The sequence below is a fragment of the Garra rufa genome, chromosome 3 (genome assembly GCF_049309525.1).
Source record: "Garra rufa chromosome 3, GarRuf1.0, whole genome shotgun sequence".
In the NCBI taxonomy this organism is placed as follows: Eukaryota; Metazoa; Chordata; class Actinopteri; order Cypriniformes; family Cyprinidae; genus Garra; species Garra rufa.
The window spans coordinates 54,298,394-54,314,806 of NC_133363.1; the positions used below are offsets into that span (position 1 = coordinate 54,298,394).

General features: G+C 33.4%; 1 protein-coding gene across 4 annotated transcripts in view; it reads right to left on the reverse strand.

Moving 5' to 3' along the window:
* Positions 1-16,413, reverse strand: part of nav2a (neuron navigator 2a) — a 226,426-nt gene that overhangs the window by 105,029 nt on the left and 104,984 nt on the right. For all 4 annotated transcript variants that reach the window (XM_073836405.1, XM_073836404.1, XM_073836403.1 and 1 more), the window contains exon 2: positions 2,929-3,046. The gene's annotated coding sequence lies outside the window, so the exon portion shown is untranslated. The remainder of the gene's footprint in view (positions 1-2,928; positions 3,047-16,413) is intronic.

Consider the following 16,413-nt stretch of genomic DNA (forward strand, 5'->3'; position numbering starts at 1 on the left):
TGGTAAAATAATTTACATTTTGCAGATTCTGACAGTGGGATGTAAACTCATTTTGACCAATGAATAAATGCAAACGTAGAATTCCGGGAAAAAAGTCAAAATTGTGAGATGTAAACTCGCTGTTATGAATTCATAACTCGCAAATGTGAGAAAAGTCTGAATTGTAAGATAAAAAGTAAATAATAAATAATAATAATAAATAATAATCAATAATTTATTTACATAAAATACTTTAGCCACAAATAAGACTGCACTAATTGTACTGCATTAGGTCTCAAAATCAGATATTTAAAAATGATCAAAGTAACATATAGACCTCAGAATTTAACGTTCTTTAAAACATTTTTGATATTACTATTTTTGACCATAATTTACCACAGAATTTGTTATTTCATCATTATTTTATCAAAACAAAGGTCAGCATCAATGGTCATAACGGTAATACTTTATAATAAGATGTCATTTGTTAACATTAGTTCATGTATTTACTAACATGAATGAACAATTAACAATACATTTATTACACTATTTATTAATATTAATCTAATGTTAGTTAATAAAAATACAGTAGTTTATTGTTTGTTCGTGTTAGGTTACAGTGAATTAACTAATGTTAACAAACACAACTTGTGTTTAATGCATTAGTAAATGCTTAAAATGAACTAAGAATAATAAATGCTGTAGAAGTATTGTTTATTATTAGTTCATGTTAACTAATGTAGTTAAATAATGTTAACCAATGAACTTTACTCTAAACTGTTACTGTCATAACTATACAGTAAAAATGTTCATTAATAATGCATTCATTTAATTGAATTAGATATAAAAAAAAAAAAACACCCAGGTTGCATCTGCAAACAAATTCAGAAATGAATTTCAATCAAGACAAATGACATTTGATATTTTCATCCATTTTAAGTGTTTAAATACTTTTTGGGGCCCCAATAAATGACTGTGAGCACTAAATGTCACCAATTCAAGCATTTTCTTATTTCAAAATTTACTTTCAAAACTTTTAGGCAAAAGGTATCAGCTCTTATTATTAGAAATAAATAAATATGTGAAGTATGCCATTAGTTGCATGCAGCATTTGTGTCTGTCAGACAGGGCAGGTCGGGTTTCAGCCTCAATTGGCCACTGTGTGATTCCCTTGGGATGTACAAAACACAAGAGGACAAAGTGGGATGACCACATGATGAGTCATTTAACACCACTTCACTCCAGAACACTGTACTTCTGCTCTTAAGTAACCAAATGCTTTCCGGCTCTTTTAGAAGGACACTTTGAGGAGGACAGAGGTAATGCAAAAGTCTATTTTCGTACAGTACAGACCAAAAGTTTGGACAAATGAATGAGAAGGTGTGTCCAAACTTTTGGTCTGTACTGTATTTTTTTCTGTTTATTAAAGTTTTTACTCTACATGTGTGCAGTTTTCAGTGGGTTAGTGATATTTTTTAAATATATATAAATTAATAAATAAATATTTTTTAAATGGGTTTTTATACAAAAACTGCTTTTTTATGTCAAATTCACTTTACATGGGGATTACATGGACAATTTCACATGGTTTAGTGTAAGATTTTTGCCCATCTTTTGGAAAATCCAGTTTTAAAAGTAAAAAAAAATAACTTTTACCAGTAGGTGGCTGCAGAGCTCTACTATTTGCTATTTGACCACCTGAAAGATATTTTTTCACAAGTTTTTTCAGTTGAATTCATATCTACAGTACAGACCAAAAGTTTGGACACACCTGAATGAGAAGACTATTGACAATAGTTTGAAATGTATTTCTAAAGTAAATTAAATAAAATTATAAATTAATATCATGATTAATTATTAATTCGCTTAAATTATTCAATTAAAATTACATTATTAAATTAATTAAATGAACAGAAATTACATTTTAGTCTAAAATGCAGAATTCTAGAGGGCTGCTAAAATATGAAATAGTAATTTAATATTATTATATTATTTATCTAATTTTAGTCTAATTACTTCATAAATTGAGTACAAAACTGAACTAAATAAATAAAAGAAGCAAAATATGATCACTTATAATAGCTTGCAATGTATTTAGCTAATGCAGTGTATTAAATCTAATAATTTTAGTAAAATACAAGCATGTTTAATAAACAACAGGACAGCTTAAATATAAATACATTGATATATATCACAAATTATGAATTTAAAACCCACTGTGATGTATTTCTTTTTAACACTTACATTATGTAATATTAATGCAATATTATATATTTATCAAACTAATAAATACACAAAAAATCAATAAATTAATATAATGTAATTATAAGCAATTACATTTTAGTTTTGTACTGTTTCCGTATTTCATGCAATATATGTGGGTCAGACTAAAAGGAGTTAGTATTCAAGCATCATAACAATAAAAGTTTCCTGTAGTTGAACTTTTTTTTATACATTAGAATGAGACATGTTTAAATCTAACTTAATAAGAATAATAATGACTATCATATTTTTACCATGATTTACAGAAGACACCCACTAAAATGTCATTCAGTGTAACAATAGTTTATATAACAAAGAAACTTCACCACAATATAAGGATTTATCCACTTGTCAGCAAGTATTAAGAGTTTTAATCACTTTAAATATAATAATGATCACCGTTTCCTTTCTTTTAAAAGTACAGGTCTAAATAAGCATGTTGTTTCATGTTTACATACTGTAAATATCTGTATGCTGAATGAAGATGAAACATTATTTCACCCATATTTTGACTTTTTATTTTTTACGAACGTTATTGTAAACATCAAAGCAGACGTCTTACTTTCATTTTATATCCTGTATTAAATCGCTTTAAATGCAATTTTATGCTGAGACCATATGTACACCTTGCACAGAAAATCTTAATTCGACTGTTTTTGTCTGTTTTAGAAAAAGTGAATCGCTTACCGATAACCTGGATGATCTCAGCCAGCAGCACGCCATCACTCACATCCTGCTGCAGGTCTTTAATCAGCCGCTTGTGTCCCGATTTGGCCAAGTAGTGATTTGCCCAGTCCGTGTAGATCTGTCAACACGAGAGGAGAAAATTCGCTTATAAATCCATGCATCAAAAAAAAGTTTCAACCAGGTCGGGTTCACGACGTTCACGTAAGCGCGTCTACGCGAGGACTGAGCGCCGCGTCTCTCCGGCGTGTCCGCGGCTCCGCGCTCTATTCAAATCCACTCCATTGTGCCTTATTCAAGTTATTCAGACTGATAATGCTCAAATTCTCCCGTCTGACATCACAGAAAAGCCCCTTCACTGGGGCAGGAGGAGGGAGACCCCGAGGGAGCTTAAATTAAACCTCTGAATGGGTTTGAAAGGAGTCATGTGTTGTTTGCTGTTTGGAGCGGGTCTGTCCAAAAACATTCCCGCGCCCCGTTACAAAGTACAGAAAAGCGGGAAACAAGCAGTGCAACAAGCATTAAAAAAGATGCTGTCACTTTCTTTTGGGAAAAAACAAACAAACATATAAATTCACAATTCTAAGAAAAAAAGTCAGAATAGTGACTATATATCTAGTTCTGACTTTGTTTTCCCTCAGAATTGCGTGACATAAACTCACAATTGCAAGAAATAAAGTCAGTATTGTGAGGTAACAGTTTATAATCACACAATTCAGAGAAAAATTTACTTTTATTTCTTGCAGCACAGTCAGAATTGCAAGATATAGTCACAATTCTGACCTTTTCCTCTCAGAATTGCATGACAAACTCACAACTGCAAGAAACAAGTCAGAATTGAGATAAAAGCGTGCAATTATGTCATTTTTTTTTACCGCAAACATCAGTTTGTATCTTGTAATTATGACTTTTTTTTCTGGCAATCGCGAGTTTATATCTCTCAGTTCTGACTTTTATCTCACACTTTTTTCCTCAGAATTGCGTGACAAACAGAATTAAGAGAAATAAAGTCAGAATTGTGAGAACAGTTTATATCACACTTCTGAGGGGGAAAAGTCAGAATTGTGACTTCTTTCTCGCAATTTTGACTTTTTCTTTTAGAGTTTTGATATAAATTCACAACTGCAAGAAAGTCAGAATTGAGAGATAAAAGCTTGCAATTCTCACAAATATGAGTTTGTATCTCGCAATTCTGACTTTTTTCTTGCAATTGCGAATTTATATCTTAATTCTGACTTTCTTCTCAGAATTGTGAGATATAAACCCACAATTACAAGTTATAAAGAAAAAAACGGATATTTTTCTCAGAATTGCATGATATAAACTTACAACTGCGAGATAAAAGTTTACAATTCTGACTTTATTTCACACAACTGTGATCTTATATTATGCAATTTTGAGGGGAAAAAAGTCAGAATTGTGACTTTATATCTTACAATTCTGACTTTTTTTCTCAGAATTTCGCAATATAAGCTTGCAATTGTGAGAAATAAAGTCAGAATTGGGAGATAAAAGCACACAATTCTGACTTTTTCTCACTTTTTCTGTTTGTATCTCTCAATTCTGACTTTATTCTCTCGATTCTGACTTTATTCGGAATTGCGAGTTTACATCTTGCAATTCTGACCTTTTTTCCTCTCGTTTGCAAGTTATAATTCTTAAAAAAAGACTGATATATTCTACTTCTGTAAAACATATCTTTAACTTAATTCCAGCATTTAAGTACTGTTGTAAACATAAAAAATATGACCATGGCTATTTTATACACGTAACTATTATTATTTTTGTTGTTTTTGTTACATATACCATTATATTCTTTGAACTTACATTCCCATTTGACTTTAATATCACAATTTAAAATAAAATAATAGTCTATATAACATTGAATTAACACCACAATTATTGTAAATCAAAGGTCTGAGTGATTTTTCGGGATGATGTGCAGGTTTTACATGAACAATCAAAGGCATGGCATTAGTCAAACACATTCCCCTGGGGGTTGAAGAGCTTGTGTTGTGTGTTACGTGAGTAAATAAAGCCTGAGTGTATTATTTGCAGTGTTACTCATGTGAGGAATCAGTTTTCTAGATGGGAAAAACAGGTGCACCCTGAGTCCCCGCACCATCAAAATAAATACACGCTCTCTCTCAATCGCTCTCGCTGGGGTCATCTAGACTTAAAAGAGCACACAAAGCCCATATAATTATGGACAGCAATAACCAAAGTCAGTGGAGAAATGTACAAATCCAACTCATGCTTTGAAGGTTTGTGGGTCAAATGAGTCAGATGTAATGAAAGGTGAGGTGAAGACAGTGAAGTGAAGATAAGGGTAAACAAGCCTTCAAGCAACAAAAGACCAAAGTAATGCTGAGGGAATTACAGATGACATTTGTCTGTCAGACTGAACCTGCTCACCACCATGTAAACACTAAAATAGCTATTAATGTTATAAAAAATGTTGGTCAGGATAAAAAGTACCTGAATGCAGAATTATGCTTAAACAGCATTAGAAAGCAGGCTAAAAGTATTTGTTCAACTAAATACTTTCATTCAGCAAGTATACATTAAATTAAATTAATCCTCCATTGGAACACTCGATTACTCACAAATATCCATACACATGGCATCTTTATACCAAAATAAGAGGAATCATGTGAAATGTTATTTTTTTTATTTAGTACTGACCTGAATAAGATATTTCACATAAAAGATGTTTACATATAGTCCACAAGAGAAAATGAAAATGAAGCATCAGCTCACTGATTGAGCCGGGGGGAGAGGGTAAATTTAACTTATTTTGTCTTCATGTAAATATCTTCTCTTGGTTCTCTAAAAGCAGTACTAAATGAAAAAAATATGGTATTAAGGCAAAATAAGAAAAATGTACACATATTCGTTCTGTTCAAAAGTTTTCATCCCCTGCTCTTAATGCATTGTGTTTCCTTCTGGAGCATCAGTGAGCATTTGAACCTTCTGTAATAGTTGCATAAGATTCCCTCAGTTGTCCTCAGTGTGAAAAGATGGATCTCAAAATCACATAGTGATTGTTGGAAAGGGTTCAAATACACAAAAATGCTGAAAAACCAAAGACTTTGTGGGACTTGAAGGATTTTTCTGAAGAACAGCAGGCAGTTTAACAGTTCAGGACAAACAAGGGACTCATGAACAACTATCACTAAAGAAAAAACAAACATCTGTGGATCATTCAGATAACAACACAGTATTAAGAATCTTTTGAACAGGGTAATTTTTATAAATTCAACTATTACTTTCTCTTGTGGACTACATGTAAACATCTTTTATGTGAAATATCTTATTCAGGTTAGTACTAAATAAAAAACAACATGCATTTTGTATGCTCCCTCTTATTTTGTTAAAATGATTAACATTTTGCAGATTCTGAAAGGTGTACAGTATTAAACTATTGATTCTATTATGACAGTTATGCTGTGAAAATACACTGACCTTTATATTCTGAGTCACTGAGGCATGATGTTTCATAGTCACTGCTGTAAGAGTATTGTGACAATCCCTCATCTCACACACACAAAAGCAGCACTTAACCCCCATACAAATCCTGCATTGTTATGTCGATGTCAAATCAGCATCTAGTATTTCTCCACTCTTTTGAGCTTGTGGCTTTGTACAGTCCACTCTTGACCCGAGCATGAGCTGTTCTCTGAGTTCAGACATGCCTTACAGGATGATTTGTCACTGAACAACTCTGGAAAACTGAACAGGTGGCTCTTGCATGCATTTGCTGATGAGTGTGTTTAACTACCTGCGTGAGTAAGACGGCGAATATCAAACGGGAGTTCCTGAGTGTGGTAAGTTTCAACAGTTTACTAACAGCTGTCACTTGGACTCATCTTTGAGCTCAAAGCAAGGAGGTACAACACTGTGCAACTACAGGCTCTCATGTCAAACTCTAATAACAGGGCTGTTCATGTTAGTCACAGACAGAATTGTTCCCACAGGCACGACAGTCAGATGAACTTCCATTCAGGTTCACGACAGAGGCTTTTAAATAATATGCTACTTTAAGATAATTACAAAAGATCACTTACTGAGGTGAATGTTGGGTCAGATAACTTCCCAAGCACACATTTCCATGTCTATTCAGGCTGGTTATTACAGCAAAAACAGTACAATTCTGAAATATTTTTACTATTTAAAATAAAGTTTTCTATTTGAATATATTTTAAAATGTATTTTATTCCACTGATTTCAAAGCATTTTTTTTTAGCATCATTATTCCAGTCACATGATCTTTCAGAAATCATTCTATAATTATGATTTGCTGCTCAAGAAACATTTCTGATTATTATTATGTTGAAAACAGCCAAGTAGATTTTTTTTCAGATTTTTTTGTAATTTTGTTTGATAATCTTTAGTAACCTTATAAATGTCTTTATCATCACTTTTGATCAATTTAAAGCATCCTTGCTAAATAAAAGTATAAATTTATATAATTTCTTTCCAAAAAACAAAAAAATAATAATGACTCCATTTTCACTTTTTATTTCAGATAAATGCTGATCTTTGGATCTTTCTATTCTTTAATAAATCCTGATAAAAATGTACTCAACTGTTTTAAATACTACTACTAATAATGATAATAAATGTTTCTTGAACAGAAATGCATATTAGAATGATTTCTTAAGGATCATGTGACACTGAAGACTGGAGTAATGATGCTGGAATTTTAGCTTTGATCACAGGAATTACATTTTAAAACATATTAAAATAGAAAGCAGACAGTCATATTAATTAGTAAAAATATATAAAAATGTTACTGTTTATACCATACTTTGGATCAAATAAATGCAGGCTTTGTGAGCAGAAGAGACTTCTTAAAAAAAAAAAAAACATTAAAAATCTTACTGTCAAAAAACTTTATATGATGACAATTTTAATTTTTGGGTGAACTATCCCTTAAAACTGATCAAAAGTGACAGTAAAGACATTTATAATGTTACATAAGATTTCCATTTCAGATAAAAGCTTTTGAACTTCCTATTTATCAAAGAATGTTTTCAACACTGATAATATTAATAATTTTTTTATTAATTTGATTACCAAGTCAGCATGACAGGTATAAATTTGAAAATGTAAACTTTTAAAATGTAATATTATTTCACAGTATTACTGTATTTACAGTGAAAAAAAATCAACATTATTGAATATAAAAAAAAAAACATTAAAAAATCTTACAGACCCCAAACTGTTCAAAGCACTGTGCTATTCACTAGCAAGTATTTATCATCAGCATTCATGTTCTTAAAATATTTGTAGAACCTGAAAACAAAGTAAAATCAAATAAACAAGAATTATGAGTAATACTTTCAAGACACTATCTCTATCAATGTCTGTAGAAAGTAAACATGCACTTTCATTTTTGTTGATTCAATCATATTGCAGTTTTACTTGAGAATTTACTTTTGCAATTTTCCAATTTTCTTTGGAATTACATTAACCAATACGATTAGAAATATTTACAAAGAAAGTAAATATTGTATTACAGACAAATATTATGCCACTGAAATGAAACAAAACATTATTTGAATATTACCATTAAATATACTTTTTCTATTTGACGTTTTTTTTTTTTTTTTTTTGCTGACATGCATGCATTTAACTTTAAATGCATTCTTTATAGTCCTAAACGTAAAGCTAATCTTATTCTCAATCATCCCACAAACTTCTTAAAAGAGCTGCAGCTCAGTTTGTGGTGAACTGCGCAGTAAATCTGGACCGTATCTATACCTACTCATGAGACTAAATATACCGACCGCTGCTTGCCTAAAGATATCAGCAGGAATAGCGTTCTCTCTCCAGCAGAGAGGTCTTACCGATTTATAGTGATCGCAGGACGACCTGCTGCGGCGTCTCTCTGGGATGTACATCCTCACATTCAGAGCCATACTGCTCTTACAGGTGAAGAGCGCTCATAAACACTGAAGCCCTGAGGACGCCCTGCCACATTCACGCCTGTAATCAAGTCAGCGGTGTGGAGGGATAATTTTAGCGGCGAAAGGCATTCTGGAGCATCGTTGAGAAACCTTCGCTTAAGATATACCTCTCTCTACGTGTCACACTTAGTGTCAAATGCAGACACCCAGACATATCAGATTATGACTTTGTCACCTAATTAAATAAAGAGAGAGAGAGAGTACAACATTACATCTAAAGAATTAAAGGTTGTATCAGCGATTTCTAGCCTAAAACATAAAGTGTCAATTTCAGCTGACCTTTCATCACGATCCGCTCGCTGCCTGCCCCATAAATTGTCTGTGAAAAAAACGCGTCTCTCTGGTCAGCCTAGGGTCCGAGATATGCCAAAAAAACAATCGGCGCTATCAACTATTCCACAGATAAACAAACAGTGTTCCAACCAATCAGCGTCAGGGGTTTGGTGTTGTGGACTTTCCTACTGGTGCAGGGATGTGAGGGAGGCGGAGCGAAAGTCCACAACACCAAACCCCTGACGCTGATTGGTTGGAACACTGTTTGTTTATCTGTGGAATAGTTAACAGCGTCGATTGTTTTTTTGGCATATCTCGGACCCTAGGCTGACCAGAGAGACGCGTTTTTTTCACAGACAATTTATGGGGCAGGCAGCGAGCGGATCGTGATGAAAGGTCAGCTGAATTTGACACTTTATGTTTCAGGCTAGAAATCGCTGATACAACCTTTAAATGTAATGTCATTTGAATTACAATTTGCAAATAATTCTAATGGAATAAAAAAAAGAATGCTCTTAAGATTTCTTATTGGATTTACTGGAATTATATTTGATTAATTATAATCATTTTCTTTTATTAAATGAAATTTAACTTGAATCATAATTTACAAATAATTCAATGAATCCTAATGGAATAAAAATAGTCTTACTATTGAAATTATATTTTTACAATAATAATTTTGTAGTCGATTTTAAAGTTATTCAAAAGTATTCAGTCAATTCTGAATAAAATAGGGAAATAATCTTAAATAAATACATACATAAATAAATAAATAAATATTCAGCAGATTTTGAGTGTACACTACCAGTCAAATGTTTTTGAACAGTAAGATTTTTAATGTTTTTAAGTCTCTTCTGTCCACCAAGCCTGCATTTATTAGATCTAAGGTCCAGCAAAAACAGTACAATTTTGAAATATTTTTACTATTTTAAATAACTGTTTTCTATTTGATAATATATTTTAAAATGTAATTTATTCCTGTGATTTCAAAGCTGAATTTTTAGCATCATTACTCCAGTCTTCAGTGTCACATGATCCTTCAGAAATCATTCTAACATTCTGATTTGCTGCTCAAAAAACATTTATTATTGTTATTATTATGAAAACAGTTGAGTAGAACTTTTTCAAGTTTAACTGTTTTATATATTGCTAATAATAATAAATGTTTCTTAGCAAATGAGCATTATATTAGACTGATTTCTGAAGGATCATGTGACACTGAAGACTGGAGTAATGATGCTAAAAATTTACATTTGATCAAAGGAATAAATTACATTTTAAAATATATTCAAATAGAAAACAGTTATTTTAAATAGTAAAAAAATATTTTTTGCTGTGCTTTAATTGGATCAAATAAAAATAGAGGCTTGGTGAGCAGAAGAGACTTCTTTCAAAAACATTAAAAATTTGTGTCAAAAATATCATATTTAGGCAAAATAAGAAAAATGTACATATCTTCATTCTGTTCAAATGAGTTTTGAACCTTCTGTAATGTTATTTAATTTAGTACTTTTGACTGTAGTAATTTAGGTTCAGGTTTGTATTTAATTTTTAAGTGATTCTTAGATTTGTTTAGGATTAGTTCAAAATTATTATTGTAATAATTATTATTATAATTCCAATAGGAATCCAATAGGATCTGTTCTCATGACTGCAATTGACTTTCATTTTTGTCTTAGTTTCTCACAAATACCTCCTTTTTTTAACAATGGAAGTCTTGTAATCTTTCATGTAACCAGATTAATGCTTTTTTTACTGCCTTATTCTAGTTGATGTTGGTCTCTAAAGGTTTACTGTTGAGCTTTAAAACTGTCTTTCTTTCACACACACATACAGAATGTCTATATACACAAACATATGCAAACACGCGCACATGTACAGAGAGGAGCAGAGTATGTGGGAGGTCTGACAGCTACTCGAGAGGTGGTGACAACAACCAAGAATGTGTTTCGGGGTGGTGAGAAGGGTGACGGATGTTCTACAAACCCCCTCTGCACCTCTCCATCCCCCTTTAACTTAAGCTCACACTCAAAAACAAACACGCTCTGCAAGTTTAAAAGCAAAGCTCAAGCCCTAGGTCACGCAAGACTCTGCAGTCAAGACCTGTCAAGTTTACTCACACACATAAGACTGTATGTTAAACAGAAGCATGTGCACAAATGGTGGTCTTCATTGTAGGAACAGTAGTGAGTAGACAGGGTCAGGTATAAAATCACTTTCACCCAATTAAACTCTGAAGTTAAGCCAGTCTTCTCTCCTGCCATCTGTGTTGTGTCAGTCTGGTCTTGATCTGGTGCAGCAGTGTGTAAAGTGAGTAATTCTTCTCTGGAGTGTCTAGATTAGAGCTCTAATCTAATAATGCACACGGCACAGATGCTTCATTTATTTATGCTCCTCTGTTCTTAGCCATCCCTACAAATTCAATTTCAAAAGCAAATGTAAGCTTTCCTTCGGCTAAGCTTTTCGGGTCACTCCAACTTGACCTTAATGTTCATTATCTCGCAGTCAAGAGGGTCAGTTCGCTGTGCCTGGTATTTCATCAAGAATGCCAATTTGAAATTGATCTGTCTATCATAGATCTATTTTTTGAACCATCCATAAAAGAGATCCATCGTTTCACACTGAGGGACTCATATGCAACAATTACAGAAGGTTCAAACCCTCACTGATGCTTCAGAAAGAAACATGATGTATGAAAACTTTTGAACAGAATGAAACATTTTTAATGAACATTGAATGAACATTAAACATTTTTAAATGACATATTTTGCTTTCCATGTGCTATAGTCAAATTCTGAGGGCATTCTGACCAGACTACAAGCAAGATGAAGTTATTTCTCAGTTCTAAAATACATTATATGTAACAATTCAAGATATACTGTGAAATAATGATCTGCTTTCCTGGAAGCTGCATGTGCAGTTAATGTCTCTGGTTGAGGAGTCAAGTCGAGGTGAGAAGTGTGATCAATTATATCGTCATGGTAACAGAGAGCGCCCTCTTATATTCAGCTTACATACATGCATCAAGTATTTGATGTCTAATGGTGATACATTGTGAAGTGGAATGCTTGCATTAATCAGAATAAATGAATACACAAATTGTCTTAATCTCTATCTTTTCCTGTATATTCCCATCACTTGTCAAATCCACTAAATTTCAGAAATGTCCCTATCTAAAATGTTAATCAACCTAAATCAATGACTGAAAAAAAAAGATTTGGCAAATATAGGTAATTTGCCATAGAAATATTACTTTTTTTTAAGTTTATGACTGTAATAGCACCAGCTGTGGTCCGATCCCCTTAGAAACTTTGCATGCTTGTTTAGAATCACCTGTCACATGTGCTCAGCAGGTTTTGTGAAGTTTTGAGTTTTCTTTTAGGCTTTATAGGATTTTGGATAAATTTGGACAGGCCCCATTTCTAAACAACCTAGTTATAGCTTCTCAAAGGGTAAATTATTTAATTTTTGATAATTATTGACCTAGAGAGTCCAGAGAATTGTACTGCAGTGTTTTCTCAATTATTTAACAAACTATTTGACTTACAGCAGTGGTTCTAGAGGCAAAGTTGTCCGGAATGAGGAGGTCTATCATCTGATATGTGTATCGCTTGTATGTCTGAAAAAACACCTAATGTACAATTTCCCTTGAAAAATGCGATATGGATTTTTTTTTAGATATGCAAATGTCCATGTAAACATTTGTGGCACTTTGTACTACGACCTTGCACAATGCTTTTCATGTTGATAGAACAAATGGTTGGTTATAGCCATTTTTAGGGTTTTTCCCTCTTATAGCGCCACCAAGTGGCCAAGCTCCGCAATTCATGTTCAGGAGTTATAGGCATTTTACTAAAAGTGGCCCTGCCCCCCTTTCAAACGTTTTGGCATCTCTTTGCGACGGTAAGTCGAAAGTTCAACTTTTTTTTGATAATTATTGATAGTCACTCTCCAGCGAATCTGCACTGGTTTGGTTCCAACTGGGCGAAAAACCTAGGACTAGTTTGCAAAAGTATTTTTTTTAAAAAACGCAAAATACCAGAAAATTTCACACAATCGAATCTGAGGCATGCATTTTGAAGGATTCCCACAACATAGGACACTTGAGTCTGCGACTGACGGTTTAGGAGTTATGAGCGATTTTGTACTTTTTATCACTATAGCGCCTCCGTCAGGCCAACTGTGGCGAGCCTTGGTCATGTTGTGGGTGGTGTAAGTACTACGATCCCTGAAAGTTTTAAGAGTCTTACGGTTTGGTCTGCACAATCAGTTTTATGCAGAGATTGCTGATCCTTGACCTTTCTAACAATTACAATAGGGTTTCAGCGCTATGCGCTTGAACCCCCTAAATAGTAATCAAAGTCAAAATATTAAATTTCATCGATGTATATTTACTAAAGCAGTCATTTCCAAAGGCGGGGTCCAAGTGGGTCGCGGGAAATATTGTATGGGTCGCCAAGTCGAGCACTATTTTTCAGTGCGCTATATACTCTTGATTAAAATTTATATGTGTAGTTCACCTATTAGCCGCACGAGGGAGCTCGTTGTTTTCTTCTTCTGCTTTCTTTTTTTTGTTGTTGTTCTTTAGCTGCGCTCTGCATCGCCTGTTTCATACTCCGTCTGCAGTGCGTATGCGTTGCGTATTTTTTTCTGCACCCATGTTAACGGATTGGAGCGTTCACACTGCACGCGGTTGCAGTCCAGCAGTGCGTCCCAGAAGCAATGCGTTTGCAGCAGAGCAGCGATCATTTCGGCAGAGTCTATTTTTTGCTGTGCTGCAAGCGCTGCATGTGCTGAATTAAAGTGACAGCGCATTGTTCGCTGTAAAAATGAACATGGATTGACACGAAAATGTCCCATAAATGCATATAAATGAAGTCCACTTTTTCACAGTCAACACGTGGCTTTTTGGCTAGGTTTAAAATAAGGAAAAGTGCAGTTTTAAAGAAAAAGGCAACAATACGTGCACTTGTCCAGGCAGAAAAGTTCTTTAAAGCATTGTTTTTAATAAAGATTTAATGCGAAAGAAAAGCATGAGAGCCGACTGTTTCTGTCTGTGGTAAGTTTTAATTAAAATATTTTTTGATAGCCCAATTTCAATTAGAAAAGGAAGCTATAGCCTCCCTATGTTGTGTTTAAATGTGTTGCAACTTGTTTGAGCAACTTAATATACAAATCTAGAAGTCAAGTGCATTGAATAATATGTTTTTTATTGAGTTTAAACGTGAAAATGTCTGTTACTGTATTAGTGTACTGTGATAAAAGAGGATCACAATGCTGAAAAAGCACTTGTGGATTTGAAATCAAAATAACGGATAAATATTGTGTTTGTGGTAAACAGCATTTTCTGCAAATCTGCATTTTACTTAAATAAAAAAAAAAGTGCTTTGTCAAATATCTGTATCTCTTTTAAATAGTTAAGTGGAAGCATGACCTTAAAAATGGTCACACATATTTTGTTAATGCATAAATTCTCTTCGTGATATATGAACTATATGGGCTTAATGTTTATTGGGTCACAAGGATTTATCGACTTTAAAATGTGGGTCCCCAGAAAAAAAGTTTGGGAAACACTGTACTAAAGAATAAACTATTTTGTAAACAGGGTTTAACAAAAAATTACCTGAGATTTGGAACCAAATTACAGGAGAGAGCATTATTCATTTATTTTCACACAGAGATTTGTAGGTCTATTAGTAAATCTGTTAACAGAGAGGAAAAAATAGCTTCCCCCAGCACAGGGGGATTTCTTATTACACTATTACATTTGAAGCCGTTTGTTAACCGTGTATTGTCACACACTGTTGTTATTGTGCATCTAATGTGTGCAGCCACTTAGGAACAAACCAATGTTGGTCATTATCCAGAACTAGGACAGTCATTGTAACTAGGATGAATAGATCTATTACCCAAGACAGACAGAAACCAGCCTCAGGAGAGATGCTCTGTGGGAAATTAATATCTACCTCTTTGCTTTTGTCCCACTTATTAGTCATAATATCTGCTAGATTTTATCCAGAAGAGTAGATTAGTTCAAAATAGATACACTTTAAAAAAAAAAATAAGGTGGTAAATAAAACAAATATGAGATTTATACATTATAGATCTATGAGCTTTCCATTGATGTATGGTTTGTTAGGACAGGACAATATTTGGCTGAGATACAACTATTTGAAGGTGCAAAAAAAATTAAATATTGAGAAAATCGCTATTAAAGTTGTTTTGAAGTTCTTAGTAATGCATATTACTAATTAAAACTTAAGTTTTGATATATTTATGGTAGGAAATGTACAAAATATCTTCATGGAACAAGATCTTTACTTAATATCCTAATTATTTTTAGCATTAAAAAAAGAAAAATCATTTGAAAAAAAAATCATGATGAAAAATCATCATGAACATTTTGCCCCATACATCGACTGGTTTTGTGGTCCAGGGTCTCATAATACTGGAGATGTTTTCTTTCTACTTAAATGTAATGTTTAAATCAGTGTTATTTGTCATTTCTTTGCAATTAACTGTGAATATACAAGCAATTTCTGAATGAAGTTATTGCTGCAAAGTTTTTTCAGACCAAAATAACACACACAGGGTCAAACTGACCCTGCTATAGGATTCAGCTTTAAGATTCTATAAACAGCACACAATTAAAGCTTCTCATCCAGAGAGACACACACTATTATCTTCTGAGCACCAGTCTTTTTACCCGCGTGACAACTCAAACAGATGCATTTCGTCAAATTCAGTGGCACACACTGGGAGCTTTTGTAAATACTGAAAAAGGTCTGTCCTTAGTTTTCTCATGCCCCGCTCCCTGCATCTCCGCTCTGACCCCTAAACCGTAATTATACTCCCCGCGTGACCTAAAAGTGCCCTGCTTTTAAGTGTTTTCCCTCAGCCTGTGATCAGATTTCGGCCTAGTTAAATTAGCCCTCCTCTCACCCATCAGGGAAAGGAAACCTCAATTCCTGGAGGAGAATGGACCATTTTAGACAGTTACCACACAAAAGCATCAAGATGACAGAGGAAAAAGACATGCACAAGTGTTTTCTCAGTCAAAGACATGGCAGAAATAAATGGCAATGTCCTTTAATGGACACTCTACCAACTTTAAAATGCACTAACCTATGTAACGCCAACTTAAGAATAATAATAGCATTTGACAGATGGTTAGCTGGTAATGTGAAATATTTGGTAGGAGATTATGATCCTAATTTATACTTGTGATGTGTGAATCCTACAC